The following is a 20202-nucleotide window of genomic DNA, read 5'->3' on the forward strand; positions in this document are numbered from 1 at the left end:
GCACTCCAGCCTGGGCAACAGAGCGAGACTCCATCTCAAAAAAAAAAAATTATTACTTAATATTTCATGGTGTGGGCCAGCTTTTTTCCCCTTTGAACAAAATTTCAACAAACATCCTTGTATATATGTCTTTGTTTACTGGTATCTGTAGTTAATAAGTACTGGCAGGTTGCTGTCCAAAAGGCTATGTTTCATATCTCTACCAGCAGTTTTTCAGAGTATCTCCTTTCCCACATCCTTACCAACAACAGATTTCAGTTGCTCTTGTAAATGTTGTTGGTTATATGGGCAAAAAAGATGGTAAAAGTACATATAAAGAACTTATTTGGTTTGCTTCTGATCCCCAGCACCTAAAATAGGGCCTAGCCCATGGAAAGTTTCAGTAAATATTTGTTGAGTGAATGGATGCAGGAATCAGTCAGCTAACTTATGTTATTGTTACAATTTGTAGTCCCTGCAGTATTAATTGAATTTGAGCATTATTTTAAATGCGTGTTTTGGCTGGGCACAGTGGCTCACGCCTGTAATACCAGCACTTTGGGAGGCTAAGGTGGGCGGATCACAAGGTCAGGAGATCAACACCAGCCTGGCCAAGGTGGTGAAACTCCATCTCTACTTAAAATATAAAAAAATTAGCCGGGCGTGGTGGCAGGCGCCTGTAATCCCAGCTACTTGGAAGGCTGAGGCAGGAGAGTCGCTTGAACCTGGGAGGCAGAGGTTGCAGTGAGCCAAGATTGCACCACTACACTCCAGCCTAGGTGACAGTGAGAGACTCTGTCTCAAAAAGTAAAATAAAATAAATAAAATTAAATAAAATAAAGAAATAAAGCATGTTTGTTTGGCCTATTTTTCTTTGACTTGCTTATGCATACTTTTTGCCTTTTTTGGGGGGGGTTAACTTTTTCTTGACATTTTGTAAGAGCACTTTAGATATTGCCCTTTACAATTTTTTCCCAAATATATTATTTATCTGTTGACTTTGTGTTTTAACTTTTGCCGTAGAAAAACTTTTAATTATATTTGCTCATTTTGGCTAGCCTTTTTTTTAATAACCTCTATATTTTCAGTCTGTTTAGAACATTTTCTTCATCAAGATATATATGTTGCCTAAATTTTCTTGCAATATTCTTATTGCAGCTGGAATTTATAACTATATAGTATATTAGAAATATCCAGTTTTATTTTCTTCTGAAAGAATGGCCAGTTATTCTGGCAAAATTTATTAAATAATTTGTCATTTTCCTACTGAATTGATCTATAATATTTGTCATATATTGGATTTTTATACATAGTGGGATTTATTTCTGTATTGTTATTCTAATCCATGGATATTTATTTCTAAACTAATACCATATTTATTTGATAAAAGGACATTATGTTCCAAAAGCAAATTATCCTACATTGATTTTTTTTTTGTACTTTTTAAGCCATTCCTGGGCATTGATTATTTAATATAAACGTTAAGACAATACTGTTCAATTCCCCGAAAAAAAATCCACTGGAATTGAGAGTGCAAACCATTTGGAATTGCATTCTATTTATATGTCAATTTTGAAAATTTAATATTATCTTTTTTTTTTTTTTTTTTTTTTTTTTCTGAGATGGAGTCTCGCTCTGTTGCCCAGGCTGGAGTGCAGTGGCTGGATCTCAGCTCACTGCAAGCTCCGCCTGCCGGGTTCTCGCCATTCTCCTGCCTCAGCCTCCTGAGTAGCTGGGACTACAGGCACCCACCACCATGCCTGGCTAATTTTTTGTATTTTTACTAGAGACGGGGTTTCACTGTGTTAGCCAGGATGGTCTCGATTTCTTGACCTCGTGATCCACCCGCCTTGGCCTCCCAAAGTGCTGGGATTACAAGCATGAGCCACCGTGCCCAGCCCTGAAAATTTGATATTTTCTTTTAAGTCTTCCCATCTAATAACATCCAGTTTTCAATTTTTGTTTGTGCCTTTCAGTAAGCTTTTAAGGTTTTCTTGCAAGTTTTTTGCTTTATTAGATGTATTCTTTAGCATGTTATGGGTTTATACTGATACTGTGAGTGAAGCATTTTTTCTGTTTCCATTTTCAGTTGCTTTTTTGCTATAATAAATCAAAACTATTGCTTTTACATACTTATTTAATATCTATCCATTTTACCAAATTCTCTTATTAATTTCTGTTTTCTGTTAGTGTCTTGGGTTTTCTAGGCATGCAATAATACCATTTCAAAAGAAAGTTTTATATCTTTTTTGCCCATTTTTATACAATTTATTTATTTCATTTTCTTGTCATATTGTATTCATCAGAACCTCCAAGACAATGTTAAATAAAAATCTGATAAAAATTATCACTGTCTTAATCCTAATCAAAATGGTTAGTGTTTTGTTATTTAGGATAATTATTTTTTATTTGGCTTTAGTAAATAATTTTTATTATCTCGAACTAGTTTTCTTCTGTTCCCATTTTACTTGTTATTTTTATTGGCTGATAAATATTTTTCAATTGCTTTTCAGCACTTATTATAATGTTTTTCTCTTCCTTAGTGTTCTGATTTAATAGATGAAATTGATAAATTTTTTTCATTGATGCATGATTGCATTCCTTTACGCTTCCCACAAAACTTTGTCTTTTCTCTGTGGAAGCTTGTAGGATCTTCCCTTTGACCCCAGTCTTCTGAAATGTTACAGTGATGTCCGCTGATGTCATTGGGGTATTTCCATATATTGTGCTGAATATGTGTCAAGCCCTTTTAATCTGGAAGCTTTTGTCCTTAAATTCTGGGCAATTTTCTTTGATCTTCCTTCTTTTTCTCATTTTGCTCTTCTGGGATTTATACTATTCAGATGTTGGCCCTTGCTATACTTTGAGTGTGTTCCTCAGAATTCATGTGTTAGAAATTTGGCCCCTGATGTGTTGGTGTTGGGAGGTGGGACCTTTAAGAGATGATTAGGTCATTGACAGTGATTTAATGCCACTCATTCATAACTGAGTTAATCCTCAAGGGAGTAAAGGAGTTCTCGATCTCATGTGCCATGTTGGTTTGCTGCAACTATGAACTCGTCATTTACATTAGGTATTTCTCCTAATGCTATCCCTACCCCAGACCCCCACCACCGACAGGCCCCAGTGTGTGATGTTCCCTGCCCTGTGTCCAAATGTTCTCATTGTTCATTTCCCACCTATAAGTGAGAACATGCAGTGTTTGGTTTTCTGTCTTTGTGACAGTTTGCTAAGAAGATGGTTTCCAGCCGCATCTATATCCCTGCATAGGACATGAACTCATCCTTTTTTATGGCTGCATAGTATTCCATGGTACATATGTGCCACATTTTCTTAATCCAGTCTATCACTGATGGACATTTGGGTTGGTTCCAAGTCTTTGCTATTGTGAATAGTGCCACAATAAACATAGATGTGCATGTGTCTTTATAGTAGCATGATTTATAACCCTTTGGGTATATACCCAGTAATGGGATTGCTGAGTGAAATTCTGTTTCCAGTTCTAGATCCTTGAGGAATCACCACCCCATCTTCCACAGTAGTTGAACTCATTTACACTCCCACCAACAGTGTAAAAGCATTCCTATTTCTCCACATCCTCTCCAGCATCTGTTGTTTCCTGACTTTTTAATGATCGCCATTCTAACTGGTGTGAGATGGTATCTCATTGTGGTTTTGATTTGCATTTCTCTGATGACCAGTGATGATGAGCATTTTTTCATAAGTCTGTTGGCTGCATAAACGTCTTCTTTTGAGAAGTGTCTCTTCATATACTTCACCCACTTTTTGATGGGGTTTGTTTTTTTCATGTACATTTGTTTGAGTTCTTTGTAGATTCTGGATATTAGCCCTTTGTCAGATAGGTAGATTGCAAAAATTTTCTCCCATTCTGTAGGTTGCCTGTTCACTCTGATGATAGTTTCTTTTGCTGTGCAGAAGCTCTTTAGTTTAATTAGATCCCATGTGTCTATTTTGGTTTTGTTGCCATTGCTTTTGGTGTTTTAGTCATGAAGTCCTTACCAATGCCTGTGTCCTGAATGGTATTGCCTAGGTTTTCTTCTAGGGTTTTTATGGTTTTAGGTCTAACATTAAAGTCTTTAATCCATCTTGAATTAATTTCTATATAAGGTGTAAGGAAGGGATCCAGTTTCAGCTTTCTACATATGGCTAGTCAGTTTTCCCAGCACCATTTATTAAATAGGGAATCCTTTCCCCATTTCTTGTTTTTGTCAGGTTTGTCAAAGATCAGGTGGTTGTAGATGTGTGGTGATATTTCTGAGGCCTCTGTTCTGTTCCATTGGTCTATATCTCTGTTTTGGTACCAGTACCATGCTGTTTTGGTTACTGTAGCCTTGTAGTATAGTTTGAAGTCAGGTTCTGTGATGCCTCCAGCTTTCTTCTTTTTGCTTAGAATTGTCTTGGCAATGTGGGCTCCTTTTTTGGTTCTATATGAACTTTAAAGTCGTTTTTTTCAAATTCTGTGAAGAAAGTTATTGGTAGCTTGATGGGGATGGCATTGAATATATAAATTACCTTGGGTAGTATGGCCATTTTCACGATATTGATTCTTCGTATCCATGAGCATGGAATGTTCTTCCATCTGTTTGTATCCTCTTTTATTTCATTGAGCAATGGTTTGTAGTTCCTCTTGAAGAGGTCCTTCACATCCCTTGTAAGTTGGATTCCTAGGTATTTTATTCTCTTAGTAGCAATTGTGAATAGGAGTTCACTCGTGATTTGGCTCTCCATTTGTCTGTTATTGGTGTGTAGAACTATGCTTGTGTTTTTTGCACATCGATTTTGTGTCCTGAGACTTTGCTGACGTTGCTTATCAGCTTAAGGAGATTTTGGGCTGAGACCATGGGGTTTTCTAAATATACAATCATGTCTTCTGCAAACAGGGACAATTCGACTTCCTCTTTTCCTAATTAAATACCTTTTATTTCTTTCTCTTCCCTGATTGCCCTGTTGAGAACTTCCAACACTAAGTTGAATAGCATTGGTGAGAAAGGGAATCCTTGTCTTGTGCCGGTTTTCAAAGGGAATGCTTCCAGTTTTTGCCCATTCAGTATGATATTGGCTGTAGGTTTGTCATAAATAGCTCTTATTATTTTGAGGTACGTTCCATCAGTACCTAGTTTATTGAGAGTTTTTAGCATGAAGGGCTGTTGAATTTTGTCAAAGGCCTTTTCTGCATCTTTTGAGATAATCATGTGCTTTTTGTCGTTGGTTCTGTTTATGTGATAGATTACATTTATTGATTTACGTATGTTGAACCAGCCTTGCACCCCCGGGATAAAGCCGACTTGATCGTGGTGGATAAGCTTTTTGATGTGCTGCTGGATTCAGTTTGCCATTATTTTATTGAGGAATTTTGCATTGATGTTCATCAGGGATATTGGTCTAAAATTCTCTTTTTCTGTTGTGTCTCTGCCAGGCTTTGGTATCAGGATGATGCTGGCCTCATAAAATGAGTTAGGGAGGTCTTTTTCTGTTGATTGGAACAGTTTCAGAAGGAATGTTACCAGCTCCTCTTTGTACCTCTGGTAGAATTCGGTTGTGAATCTGTCTGCTCCTGGACTTTTTTTGTTGGTGGTAGGCTATTATTGCCTCAATTTCAGAGCCTGTGATTGGTGTATTCAGAGATTCAACTTCTTCCGGGTTTAGTCTTGGGAGGATGTATGTGTCCAGGAATTTATCCATTTCTTCTAGATTTTCTGGTTTATTTGCGTAGAGGTGTTTATAGTATTCACGGATGGTAGTTTGTATTTCTGTGGGATCGGTGGTGATATCCCCTTTATCATTTTTTATGTTTTTTATTTATTTATTTATTTATTTTTGAGACAGAGTCTCGCTCTGTCACCCAGGCTGGAGTGCCCTGGCACGATCTCAGCTCACTGCAAGCTCCGCCTCCCAAGTTCACGCCATTCTCCTACCTCAGCCTCCCGAGTAGCATTTTTTTATTGCGTCTGTTTGATTCTTCTCTCTTTTCTTCTTTATTAGTCTTGCTAGCAGTCAATCAATTTTGTCGATCTTTTCAAAAAACCAGCTCCTGGATTCACTGATTTTTTTTGAAAGGTTTTTTGTGTCTCTATCTCTTTCAGTTCTGCTCTGATCTTAGTTATTTCTTGCCTTCTGCTAGCTTTTGAATTTGTTTGCTCTTGTTTCTTTAGTTCTTTTGATTGTGATGTTAGGGTGTTGATTTTAGATCTTTCCTGCTTTCTCTTGTGGGCATTTAGTGCTATAAATTTCCCTCTACACACTGCTTTAAATGTGCCCCAGAGATTCTGGTATGTTGTGTCTTTGTTCTCATTGGTTTCAAAGAACATCTTTATTTCTGCCTTCATTTCGTTATGTACCCAGTAGTCATTCAGGAGCAGGTTGCTCAGTTTCCATGTAGTTGAGCAGTTTTGAGTGAGTTTCTTAATCCTGAGTTCTAATTTGATTGCACTGTGTTCTGAGAGACAGTTTGTTGTGATTTCTGTTCTTTTACATTTGCTGAGGTGTGCTTTACTTCCAATTATGTGGTCAATTTTGGAATAAGTGTGATGTGGTGCTGAGAAGAATGTATATAATGTATATTCTGTTGATTTGGGGTGGAGAGTTCTGTAGATGTCCATTAGGTCCACTTGGTCCAGAACTGAGTTCAAGTCCTGGATGTCCTTGTTAACCTTCTGTCTCATTGATCTGTCTAATATGGACAGTGGAGTGTTAAAGTCTCCCATTATTATTGTGTGGGAGTCTAAGTCTCTTTGTAGGTCTCTCAGGACTTGCTTTATGAATCTGGGTGCTCCAGTATTGGGTGCATATATATTTAGGATAGTTAGCTCTTCTTGTTGAATCGATCCCTTTACCATTATGTAATGGCCTTCATGTCTCTTTTGATCTTTGTTGGTTTAAAGTCTGTTTTATCAGAGGATTGCAACTCCTTTTTTTTTTTTTTTTTTTTTTTTGCTTTTCGTTTGCTTGGTAGATCTCCCTCCATCCCTTTATTTTGAGCCTATGTGTGTCTCTTCATGTTAGATGGGTCTCCGGAATAGAGCACACCGATGGGTCTTGACTCTTTATTCAATTTACCAGTCTGTGTCTTTTAATTGGGGCATTTAGCCCATTTACATTTAAGGTTAATATTGTTATGTGTGAATTTGATCCTATCATTATGATGCTAGCTGATTATTTTGCCCATTAATTGATGCAGTTTCTTCATAACATTGATGGTCTTTACCATTTGGCATGTATTTGCAGTGGCTGGTACTGGTTGTTCCTTTCCATGTTTATGCTTCCTTCAGGAGCTCTTGTAAGGCAGGCCTGGTGGTGACAAAATCTCTCAGCATTTGCTTGTCTGTAAAGGAATTTATTTTTCCTTCATTTATGAAGCTTAGTTTGGCTAGATATGAAATTCTGGGTTGAAAATTCTTTTCTTTAAGAATGTTGAATATTGGCCCCCACTCTCTTCTGGCTTGTAGGGTTTCTGCCGAGAGATCCGCTGTTAGTCTGACGTGCTTCCCTTTGTGGGTAACCTGACCTTTCTCTCTGGCTGCCCGTAACATTTTTTCCTTCATTTCAACCTTGATGAGTCTGACCATTATGTGTCTTGGGGTTGCTCTTCTCGAGGAGTATCTTTGTAGGGTTCTCTGTATTTCCTGAATTTGAATGTTGGCCTGCCTTGCTAGGTTGGGGAAGTTCTCCTGGATAATATCCTGAAGAGTGTTTTCCAACTTGGTTCCATTCTCCCCATCACTTTCAGGTACACCTATCAAATGTAGATTTGGTCTTTTCACCTAGTCCCATATTTCTTGGAGGCTTTGTTTGTTGCCTTTTACTCTTTTTTCTCTAACCTTGTCTTCTCGCTTTATTTCATTAATTTGATCTTCAGTCACTGATACCCTTTCTTCCAGTTGATTGAATCGGCTATTAAAGCTTGTCCATGCGTCACAAAGTTCTCCTGCCATGGTTTTCAACTCCATCAGGTCATTTAAGGCCTTCTCTATACTGTTTATTCTAGTTAGCCATTCGTGTAACCTTTTTTCAAGGTTTTTAGCTTCCTTGCAATGGGTTTGAACATGCTTCTTTAGCTTGGAGAAGTTTGTTATTACTGACCTTCTGAAGCCTACTTCTGTCAGCTCGTCAAAGTCATTCTCCATCCAGCTTTGTTCCATTGCTGATGAGGAGCTGCGATCCTTTGGAGGAGAAGAGGTGCTCTGGTTTTTAGAATTTTCAGCTTTTCTGCTCTGGTTTCTCCCCTTCTTTGTGGTTTTATCTACCTTTTGTCTTTGATGTTGGTGAACTACAGATGGGGTTTTGGTGGAGATGTCCTTTTTGTTGATGTTGGTACTATTCCTTTCTGTTTGTTAGTTTTCCTTCTAACAGTCAGGTCCCTCAGCTGCAGGTGTGTTGGATTTTGCTGGAGGTCCACTCCAGACCCTGTTTGCCTAAGTATCACCAGTGGAGGCTGCAGAACAGCAAATATTGCAGAACAGCAAATACTGCTGCCTGATCCTTCCTCTGAAAGCTTCGTCCCAGAGGGGCATCCACCTATATCAGGTGTCTGTCAATCCCTACTGGGAGGTGTCTCCCAGTTAGACTACACAGGGTCAGGGACCCACTTGAGGAGGCAGTCTGTTCGTTCTCAGAGCTCAGCCACCATTCTGGGAGAACCACTGCTCTCTTCAGAGCTGTCAGACAGGGACGTCTAAGTCTGCAGAAGCTGTCTGCTGCCTTTTGTTCAGCTATGCCCTTCCCACAGAGGTGGAGTCTATAGAGGCAGTAGGCCTTGCTGAGCTGCAGTGGGCTCTGCCCAGTTCGAGCTTCCCGGTTGCTTTGTTTACCTACTCAAGCCTCCGCAATGGCGGATGCTCCTCCACCAGCCAAGCTGCTGCCTCAAAGTTCAATCTCAGACTGCTGTGCTAGCTTGCAGTGAGCAAGGCTCCATGGACGTGGGACCAGCCAAGCCTGGCACGGGAGAGAATCTTCTTGTCTGCCAGTTGCTAAGACCTTGGGAAAAGCGCAGTATTTGGGTGGAAGTGTCCCGTTTTTCCAGGTACAGTCTGCATGGCTTCCCTTGGCTGGGAAAGGGAAATCCCCCAATCTCTTGCGCTTCCCAGGTCAGGTGACACCCCACCCTGCTTTGGCTCGCCTTCTGTGGGCTGCACCCACTGTCCAACCAGTCCCAATGAGATGAACCAGGTACCTCACTTGGAAATGCAGAAATCACCTGTCTTCTGCATTGATCACGCTGGGAGCTGCAGACCGGAGCTGTTCCTATTCGACCATCTTGAAACGGATCTCCCCAAGTTAATAACTTTTTAACATGTATAGACACATTTGAAACTATCACAGTAATCAAAATAATGAACACATTTATTGTCCCCAAAAGTTTCTTGTACCCTTTTGTACAAGAAAAGGGACACAAAGGGTACTCTCCGCCCTTCTCAACACCCTGCCTCTATACCCATTCCCAGGTAACTGCTGGTCTTTTCTCTGCCACTATAGATTTGGTTGAATTTTCTACATTTTATGTGAATAGAATCAAATGTGTAATTTTTTTGGTCTGGCTTTATTTACTCAGCGTCATTATTTTGATGTATGTAGTATGCATCAATAGTTCATTCCTTTTTAATGGTGAATACTACTGTTATATATTGTATAAATATTAGGTTGGTAAAAAAGTAAATGCAGTTTTGGACCATGAATTTTAAATCATTATAACTAGGCTTAAACATATTTTTTTTCACCTGTTTGTACTTTTTTTTAAATTTTTTATATTCTGAGGTACATGTGCAGGATGTGCAGGTTTGTTACATAGATAAACGTGTGCCATGGTGGTTTGCTGCACCTATCAACCCATCACCTAGGTATTAAGCCCAGCATGCATCGGCTCTTTTCTGTAATGCTCTCCCACCCCCACCATCCCCCAACAGGCCCCAGTAAGTGTTGTTCCCCTACCTGTGTCCATGGGAGCTGAACAATGAAAACACATCTTTATTAATCAGAATAGGAACTGTTACAATCAACACATTTTTGCCAGTTAATAATAAGTTTCTTTATTCCTGTAGCATAAATATCTGTGCTTCAAGATTCAAGGAACTCTTGGAAAGCATTTTCTGCATCCTGCTGGTTGTGGAAGCATTTTCCCTGCAAAAAGTAGTTGAGATGCTTGAAGTGGTAGTCAGTTGACGAGGGGTTGGGTGCATGTGGTGGATGAGGCAGCACTTTGTAGACCAGTTTGTTCAACTTTTGAAGTATTGGTTGTGTCACATGCATTGTCATGGAGAAGAATTGGGCCCTTTCTGTTGACCAATGCCAGCTGCAGGCCTTGCAGTTTTCGGTTTATCTCATTGATTTGCCGACTATACTTCTGAAATGTAATGGTTTCACTAGGATTCAGAAAGCTGTAGTGGATCAGACTGGCAGCAGACCACCAAACAGTGACCATGACCTTTTTTGGTGCAAGTTTGGCTTTGGGAAGCGCTTCGGAGCTTCTTCTCGGTCCAGCCACTGAGCTGGTCGTCACTGGTTGTCATGTAAAATCCACTTTTCATGGCACATCACAATCCAATTGAGAAATGTTTCCTTGTTGCATAGAGTAAGAGAAGATGACACTTCAAAACGATGGGTTTTTTTTTTGGTTCAGCTCATGAGGCATCCACTTATCGAGCTTTTTCACCTTTCCAGTTTGCTTCAAATGCCAAATGACTGTAGAATGACCAATGGTGAGCTCTTCAGCACCTTCTCATGTAGTTGTAAAAGGATGAGCTTTGATGATTGCTCCCACTTGGTTGTTGTCAACTTCTGATGGCTGGCCACTACACTCCTCATCTTCCTCCTTTCCTTTGCAAAACTTCTTGAACCACCACTGCACTGTACGTTCATTAGCAGTTCCTGGGCCAAATGCATTGTTGATGTTGCAAGTTGTCTCTGCTGCTTTATGACCCATTTTGAACTCGAACAAGAAAATTGCTCGAATTTAATTTTTATCTAACATCATTTTCATAGTCTAAAACATAAAATGAACAGCAAGTAATAAGTCATTAACAAAAGAAAAATAAAGTGAGAAATGCCCATTAAAATGATGTATAAAACATAGCCACATTTATTTAAGAATGTATTCTAGTATCAAACAGCAGATTCCAACAATGCAAATACCTCAGTTACTTTTGCTTATCCATGCACATGTTAATAAATATTTGATTCATTTCCAGTTGGGGCCTGGTGCAAGTAAAACTGCTCTCAACATTCATGCGTAAGTCTTTGATGGACATAATGCATTCATTTATCTTGTTTAAAAATAACAGGAGTGTATTGGCTGGACCCTATAGTGTGTGTACTTTTGACTTTTTAAAAAATGTCTAAGCTGTGTTTCAACAGCTGTATCATTTTACATTCCTTCCCACCATGAGTATATGAGAGTTCCAGTGTTTCCACACCCTCTCCAACACTTCCTGTAGTCAGTCTTTCCATTTGAAGCCATCCTAATAGGTGTGTGGTGGTATCTCATGTGGTTTTAATTTGCACTTTCCTAATGACTGATGATAGTGGACATCTTGATTTATACTTATTTACCATCTATATATCTTTGTTGATGTATGTTCAAATATTTTACCCTTTTTAAATTGGATTGTTTGTTTTCTTATTACCAAGTTTGGAAAAATTTTTATTCTGAATACAAGTCCTTTCTCAAATATATGATTTTCAATTATTTTCAGATATTGTCTTATATTTTTATTCTCTGAACAGTATCTTTTAAAGATCAGAAGCTTTTTATTTTGATAAAGTCCAATTTATCAATTTTTTATTCACGGATAGATATGCACTTGGTATCATATCTAAGAAGTCTTCTCTAAACCCAAAGTGACAAAAATTTTCTCCCATTTTCTCCTAAGAATGCTAAATGTTTAGCTTTCATATTTAGATCTCAGCTGTTTCTAGTTTATCTTTTTAATTTGGTACAAAGTATGGGACCAAGTTCATTTCTTTTACAAACAGTTATACAGTTGTTGTTGCATCATTTGTTTCCTCATTGAATTGGCTTTGCACTTTTGTGAAAAATAGTATAGATTTAAGTGCAGACACTAGCTGTAGGGTTTTTTTGTAGATACTCTCTTATCTGTTTATGGAAGTGTCCTTTGTTTCCTAGGATACTGAGGAATCAAATAATTGATGTGGTATTTTGTCAGATTTTTTTTCTGTATCTTTTAAGGTGATCAGATAGTTGTTCTCTTCAGTTTTTTAACAGGGTGAATTACCTTGGTTGGTTTGCTAATGTGAAACCAGCTTTCCATTCCAGTTGATCATGATGTATTTTTTATTTTTTTATTTAATTTTTTTTATTTTATTAGAGACAGAGGACTTGCTATCTTGCCCAGACTGGCTCCAGTGATACTCTTGCTTCAGTCTCCCAAATAGCTGGAACTATAGGCACGTAGTACTGCATCCGGTTTAACTTGTTGGGTTTGATTTGCTAATTTCTGTGTCTGGTTTTGGTAGCAGGGTATTGCTGGCCTCATAAAATGAGTTGGGAAGTGTATACCCCAGCTTGATTTTCCAGTAGAGTTTGTCTAGAATTGGTATTATTGCTTCCTTAAATATTTGGTGGAATTCACAAATAAAGACATCCAGGCCTAGATCTTTCTTTATGAGAAGGTTTTTAACTTCAAGTTCAATTATTTTATAGATTTAATGTATTAGGGTTATTTATTTTGTAAGAGATCTTTAGCAATTGGTATCTTAAAAGGCATTTGTTCATTTTGTCAAAATTGTCCAATATATAGATATAACATGTTAATATTATCTTTTTAATATCTGTAGAATCTAGAATAATGTCATCTCTCTCATTCCTCATGGCAATAATTTGTGGTCTCCCCTTTTTATCCTGTTCAGTCAAGCTAGAGAGTTATATATTTTATTAAATTTCTCAGAGAACCAGTTTTGGGTTTCATTGATTTTTCTCTCTGTTGTTTTTGTGTTTTCTATTATTGATTTCTACACGAAGTTTTACTTCCTTTCTTCTACTTACTTTATATTTAATTAGCTCTTTGTCCATTTTCTTAAGGTAGATGCTAAAGTGATTGATTTGAAACCTTCTTTTCTAACACAGGTATTTAGTGCTATAAATTTCTCACTAAATACCGCCTTGTTAGCAGCCAACAAATTTTTATATAATATGTTTTCATTTTTATTCATTTTTAAATACTTTCTCATTTCCCTTTTGATTTCTTCTTTGAACCCTTAGGTTATTTAGAATTAGGTTATGTAGTTTATATTATAAACTTTGTGTGGATCTTTCAGAGGTTTTTCTCTTCATGCTTTCTAACTTCTATCGTGTTCAGGTAACATGCTTTTAAATTCATTGGGAGATGTTTTATGGTCCAGTATATGGTCTATATTGGCAGCTATTCCTTCTGCACTTGAAAAGAATGTGTGTTCTAATATAAGAATTTTGATAGGTATAGCATTATGAAATTTTAAGTAGGGGCCATCCTTTTGCTTTTTCCCTACTTAAGATTTTCAGTCTTTCCAATGATAGTTTGTTAAAAGGAAAAAAAAGACAATTTTTTTTATTCTTAAGGCTAAACTTCAATTTTGAATTGTCACCAGTGACAAAAAGGTTTGCAAGTTTCTAATAGCTACAGGAAAATCAAATACAGTCTACCCCAAATATTTTTCTACTTATGCAGTGTAGAAATGACCAAAGTTCAATGTGAAAAGGGAAAAAAACAAGGAGACACAAACACTTTTATAAGTACAACTTAAGCGAGATTATAGATAGTCTGCAATAGAGACATCCCAGTTTCATAACAGAGTCAAGGGGAAAGATCCACATATCAGTCTTTGAGGCTGACTTTGATACCCTTTGAAGTTCAAACTGTTCTCTCTTTTATCTATAACTAATTTCATGGAAAACATGTTATTATGTTGGTTCCAAATCTTATTTTTTAGCCTGGGGTGACTGACATTTTTTAGTTGCCCTATAACAAGTTCAGTACCCTGATTTGATGTCCCCTGCCATAATTTTCTAAACAGTATTCCAAAAATAGCAGCCAAAAGCCTAAGGAAAGGGCAGTTGTGGGAAGAAAAGAGATAGAAAATCACACTTTCTATGACTTTAGGACTACAAGACCTATATTTTAAGGGTATTGTAATCTAGTGTAGTCCAAAATCTTCATATGACACATGTGGAACTACGTTCGGCTAGGTGAAATGTGTCTAATTCAAACCAAGATGTGCTGTTAGTGTGACATATACATTGGCTTTTGAGGACTTAGTCCAGTAAAGGAGTATAAAATATCTCATTAGTGGCTGGGCGCGGTGGCTCATGCCTGTAATCCCAGCACTTTGGGAGGCCCAGGCGGGCAGATCATCTGAGGTCAGGAGTTCAAGACCAGCCTGACCAACATGGAGAAACCCCTGTCTCTACTAAAAATACAAAATTAGCCGGGCGTGGTGGCACATGCCTGTAATCTCAGCTACTTGAGAGGCTGAGGCAGGAGAATTGCTTGAACCTGGGAGGTGGAGGTTGTAGTGAGCCTAAGGGAAGAGACCACCCCTCATATTGTCTTATGCCCAATTTCTGCCTCCAAAGAAAGAAAAAGTAAAAACTAAAAGGCAGAAATGAAATCCACAAGCAGACAGCCCAGCGCCACACCCTGGGCCTGGTAGTTAAAGATCGACCCGACCTGATCGGTTATGTTATCTATAGATTACAGACATTGTATAGAAAAGCACTGTGAAAATCCCTATCCTGTTTTGTTCCTGTCTAATTACTGGTGCACGAAGCCCCCAGTCACGTACCCCCTGCTTGCTCAATCAATCACGACCCTCTCACGCACACCCCCTTAGAGTTGTGAGCCCTTAAAAGGGACAGGAATTGCTCACTCGGGGAGCTCGGCTCTTGAAACAGGAGTCTTGCCGATGCCCCCAGCCGAATAAACCCCTTCCTTCTTTAACTCGGTGTCTGAAGAGTTTTGTCTGCGGCTCGTCCTGCTACAAGCCAAGATCGTGCCATTGCATTCCAGCCTGGGCAACAAGAGCAAAACTCTGTATCAAAAAAAAAAAAAAAAAGAAGAAGAAGAAAGGAGAGGCTATTTCAAATCTTGATGGAAAATCAGCTAGAGAATGTGAGGGAGAAGAGATTAAAATATTCTAACAATAGTGGTATAAAGAAATTTCTAGGAATTATGAACTAAAGAATGACCTAATTCTGGGATCCTGGTAATTTACCTCCATACATTTACTTCTACTCTTTTCCTAGAAGTTGGATAGTAGAGGATTAAAAAAAAAAAAAGCCAGGTGCAGTGGCTCACACCTGTAATCCCAGCACTTTGGGAGGCCGAGGCGAGCGGATCACAAAGTCAGGAGATCAAGACCATCCTGGCTAACATGGTGAAACCACATCTCTACTAAAAAAAAATAGAAAAAATTAGCCGGGCATAGTGGCAGGCACCTATAGTCTCAGCTACTCGGGAGGCTGAGGCAGGAGAATGGCGTGAACCCGGGAGCCAGAACTTGCAGTGAGCAGAGATCACGCCACTACACTCCAGCCTGGGCGACAGAGTGAGACTCTGTCTCAAAAAAAAAAAAAAAAAAAAAAGACGTAAATCCACAAGGAAAAGAAAATAGGTAAAGAGATATCAGCTACAACATTTTAGAAGACAGAAGGCAAAGGGGCCAGGCATAGTGGCTCATAAATGTAATCTCAGCACTTTGGAAGGCCAAGATGTGTGGATCACTTGAGCCCAGGAATTGAGACCAGTCTGTGCAACATGGCAAAACCTTGTCTCTACAAAAAAATAAAATACAAAAATACGAAAATTAGCCAGGCATGGTGGCGTGCACCTGTAGTTCCAGCTACTCAGGAAGCTGAGGTGGGAGGATGGCTTCAGCCCGGGAGGTCGAGGCTGCAGTGAGCCATGATTGTGCCACTGCACTCCAGCCTGGGTCATAAAGTGAGACCCTGTCTAAAAAAAAAAAAAAAAAAGAAATAAAAAGAAAATGGACAAGTAGACTTAGTAGACATGGGAAAGCTATAAATAGGAGGATGGGGGGGAAAACAGAAGCAAGCTGATTTGTACTACAGAGCTCCCCCAAACGTTCAGAAATGGATAGGAGTAAAGGTTATAGCCATGGTGAAAGTCCAAAGGTAGTAAGTTAGTAAGAGGGAACTGATGACAAATGTGGTGAAGATAGAAATAACAGTACTTGATTAAGCTTCAAAAGGGCAATGATTATATAACTGCTTAATTCATGGTCCCTAGATGCGCCTATTTCAACTAAACATATTGTTGGGTGGATAGATAGAAAGAAGGTCACTTTGGAGGCATCAAGTTGATATCTGATGGAATCGTAGGGTATGATGTGATGGAAAGGTTTTTGGCTAGGTGACTGAATAAATGCTGGTCCTGTTTACCAAAATAGTGTGGAAGAGGATCATGCTTAGGGGTGAGTGTCAGAGGCCTAGGTAGAGATAATTGAGTTTAGGGTATATCGAGTTCAGGGTTTTTAAAGACATCAAATTGGAGGTGTCCAGTCAGATGGAGCTGAGAAGGGGTGGTCTAGGCTGGAGATACAGATTTCAGTGGTGCTTTATATCACAAAAATGGTCACGCTAACCTCAGGAAGGCACGTACCATAAGAAGAGATCTGAAGATGAAAAAGAAAGTGAGGAATACTAATATTAAGGGGGTAGATAGAATACTAAAAACTTGTGGCCGGGCGCAGTGGCTCACGCCTGTAATCCCAGCACTTTGGGAGGCCGAGACGGGTGGATCACTTGAGGTCAGGAGTTCAAGACCAGCCTGGCCAACATGGTGAAACCCCATCTCTACTAAAAATACAAAAATTAGCCGGGTGTGGGGGTGTGTGCCTGTAATCCCAGCTACTAGGGAGGCTGAAGCAGGAGAATCGGAGAATCACTTGAACTCAGGAGGCGGAGGTTGCAGGGAGCCAAGACCATGCCACTGCACTCCAGCCTGGGTGTCAGAGGGAGATTCTGTCTCAAAAAAAAAAAAAAAAAAACAAACTTTTAATTGGACCTGAGACAAAAGAAGGTCACAGAGGCCAAGGAAGGAAATCAGTTCAAGAATAAAGTGACTTTATAAAAGATAAATTATATGAATAAGTATATAATCTGCAATTAGGAAGAAAATGAAGTATTGACACCAAAGTGTTTTTTTTTCTTTTTTTTTTTTTATTATTATACTTTAGGTTTTAGAGTACATGTGCACAATGTGCAGGTTTGTTACATATGTATCCATGTGCCATGTTGTTTTGCTGCACCCATTAACTCGTCATTTAGCATTAGGTATGTCTCCTAATGCTGTCCCTCCCCCCTCCCCCCACCCCACAACAGTCCCCCGAGTGTGATGTTCCCCTTCCTGTGTCCATGAGTTCTCATAGTTCAATTCCCACCTATGAGTGAGAACATGCGGTGTTTGGTTTTTTGTCCTTGCGATAGTTTACTGAGAATGATGTTTTCCAGTTTCATCCATGTCCCTACAAAGGACATGAACTCATCATTTTTTATGGCTGCATAGTATTCCATGGTGTATATGTGCCACATTTTCTTAATCCAGTCTATCATTGTTGGACATTTGGGTTGGTTCCAAGTCTTTGCTATTGTGAATAGTGCCGCAGTAAACATACGTGTGCATGTGTCTTTATAGCAGCATGATTTATAGTCCTTTGGGTATATACCCAGTAATGGGATGGCTGGGTCAAATGGTATTTCTAGTTCTAGATCCCTGAGGAATCGCCACACTGACTTCCACAATGGTTGAACTAGTTTACAGTCCCACCAACAGTGTAAAAGTGTTCCTATTTCTCCACATCCTCTCCAGCATCTGTTGTTTCCTGACTTTTTAATGATGGCCATTCTAACTGGTGTGAGGTGGTATCTCACTGTGGTTTTGATTTGCATTTCTCTGATGGCCAGTGATGATGAGCATTTTTGCATGTGTTTTTTGGCTGCATAAATGTCTCCTTTTGAGAAGTGTCTGTTCATGTCCTTCGCCCACTTTTTGATGGGGTTGTTTGTGTTTTTCTTGTAAGTTTGTTTGAGTTCATTGTAGATTCTGGATATTAGCCCTTTGTCAGATGAGTAGGTTGCAAAAATTTTCTCCCATTCTGTAGGTTGCCTGTTCACTCTGAGGGTAGTTTCTTTTGCTGTGCAGAAGCTCTTTAGTTTAATGAGATCCCATTTGTCAATTTTAGCTTTTGTTGCCATTGCTTTTGGTGTTTTAGACATGAAGTCCTTGCCCACGCCTATGTCCTGAATGGTATTGCCTAGGTTTTCTTGAAGGATTTAATGGTTTTAGGTCTAACATTTAAGTCTTTAATCCATCTTGAATTAATTTTTGTATAAGGTGTAAGGAAGGGATCCAGTTTCAGCTTTCTACATATGGCTAGCCAGTTTTCTCAGCACCATTTATTAAATAGGGAAACCTTTCCCCATTTCTTGTTTTTGTCAGGTTTGTCAAAGATCAGATAGTTGTAGCTATGCGGCGTCATTTCTGAGGGCTCTGTTCTGTTCCATTGATCTATGTCTCTGTTGTGGTACCAGTACCATGCTGTTTTGGTTACTGTAGCCTTGTAGTATAGTTTGAAGTCAGGTAGTGTGATGCCTCCAGCTTTGTTCTTTTGGCTTAGGATTGACTTGGTGATGCGGGCTCTTTTTTGGTTCCATATGAACTTTAAAGTAGTTTTTTCCAATTCTGTGAAGAAAGTCATTGGTAGCTTGATGGGGATGGCATTGAATCTATAAATTACCTTGGGCAGTATGGCCATTTTCACGATATTGATTCTTACATTGATATTCAAAGATGGCAGGATTTATCACAAGATATTTTGCTTTCTTTTCACTTACCTGTATTTCCTAGATCTTTCATATTGAAATGGAAGTTTGTGAGTTTTGTTTAAATGAAAATTAAAAAAGAACACATGTTTAATCTTAAATGGTACAGAGGTTAAATTAAATGTCTAAATATAATCCATTTGTTTGATGAGGGTGGGGGTTACAGAAGGCCCAAGCCAAACAAGAGGCTGTTGATCTTCTCACTAGTATCCAATTTTATGTTGTCATTAAGAAACAAGTTCAGGGCCAGGCATGGTGATTTGCTCCTGTACTCTTAGCACTTTGGGAGGCTGAGGCAGGAGGATCACTTGAGGCCAGAATTTCAAGACCAGCCTGAACAACATAGTGAGACCCCATCCCTACAAGAAATTTAAAAATTAAGCAGATGTGTGTAGTCTCAGCTACTCAGGAGGCTGAGCAGGAGGATCACTTGAGCCCAGTAGTTCAAGGACACATTGAGCCATGACTGCACCACTGCACTCCAGCCTGGGCAACAGAGCAAGACCCTGTCTCAAAAAAAAAAAAAAGGAAAAGAAAGAAAAAGATATAAGTTCAGGACTTGCACATTGTTTCTTAGTATTTCCAAGGCTGCTTTCATGTTACTATCCTGACCACCTGTAACACTTCACATTTCACTGAGTGTGAAAAAAATATATTGAAGCACAGGGAAATATGTGAAATATAGATATATTTCATTCATTGTACAGAACTGGATTTTGAATTTCAAAAACATTTTCATTAATAATGCTCGGCAGGAACAATTACATTCTTAAAATTTAAAATTTTTCTGCCAGTGTTTGTTTTTGACCATTGACAATAACATTTCAGGATATTTTTCTTGAAACTGAGAGCTAGCTAAGCTTTTCTCTGATCTTCTATTATCATCTTTTTATGATATAAGTCATAAAATTATCCCTAGTTATTTGTGATAGTTGGTTATATAAGTATTTGATTAGTTTATCTTTGCTAGTGTTATAAAGGCAACATTATGGTAGCTCATAGATTTAAAATGCTAAAAATTACTATTTGGTTTTTTTGTTGGTTGGTTTGTTTGTTTTTGGAGACGGAATCTCACTCTGTCACTTGGGCTGGAGTATAGTGGTGCAATCATGGCTCACTGCAACCTCCGCCTCCCAGGTTCAAGCAATTCTCCTGTCTCAGCCTCCAGAGTAGCTGGGGTTACAGGCGCACACCACCACACCTGGCTAATTTTTGTATTTTTAGTAGAGATGAGGTTTCACCATATTGGTCAGGCTGGTCTCGAACTCTTGACCTTAGGTTATCCACCCTCCTTGGACTCCCAAAGTGCTGGGATTACAGGCATGAGCCACTGTGCCTAGCCTATTTGGTTTCTTATGACATTTTTTATATGTATG

The 20202-nt window shown here is 38.9% G+C and overlaps 1 protein-coding gene and 1 long non-coding RNA gene across 5 annotated transcripts in view; one reads left to right on the forward strand and one right to left on the reverse strand.

The window, feature by feature from the left end:
- The window catches only part of SBF2 (SET binding factor 2), a 513021-nt gene that overhangs the window by 349197 nt on the left and 143622 nt on the right, over positions 1 to 20202 (forward strand). The window lies entirely within an intron of this gene.
- LOC116476526 (uncharacterized) overlaps positions 10602 to 20202 on the reverse strand; it is a 91199-nt gene continuing 81598 nt past the window's right edge. Inside the window, exon 3 of the long non-coding RNA XR_004250228.2 lies at positions 10602 to 10975. This is a non-coding gene — a long non-coding RNA (uncharacterized LOC116476526). The remainder of the gene's footprint in view (positions 10976 to 20202) is intronic.

This window comes from Hylobates moloch, unplaced genomic scaffold, assembly GCF_009828535.3.
Source record: "Hylobates moloch isolate HMO894 unplaced genomic scaffold, HMol_V3 SCAFFOLD_11, whole genome shotgun sequence".
NCBI classification, from domain to species: domain Eukaryota; kingdom Metazoa; phylum Chordata; class Mammalia; order Primates; family Hylobatidae; genus Hylobates; species Hylobates moloch.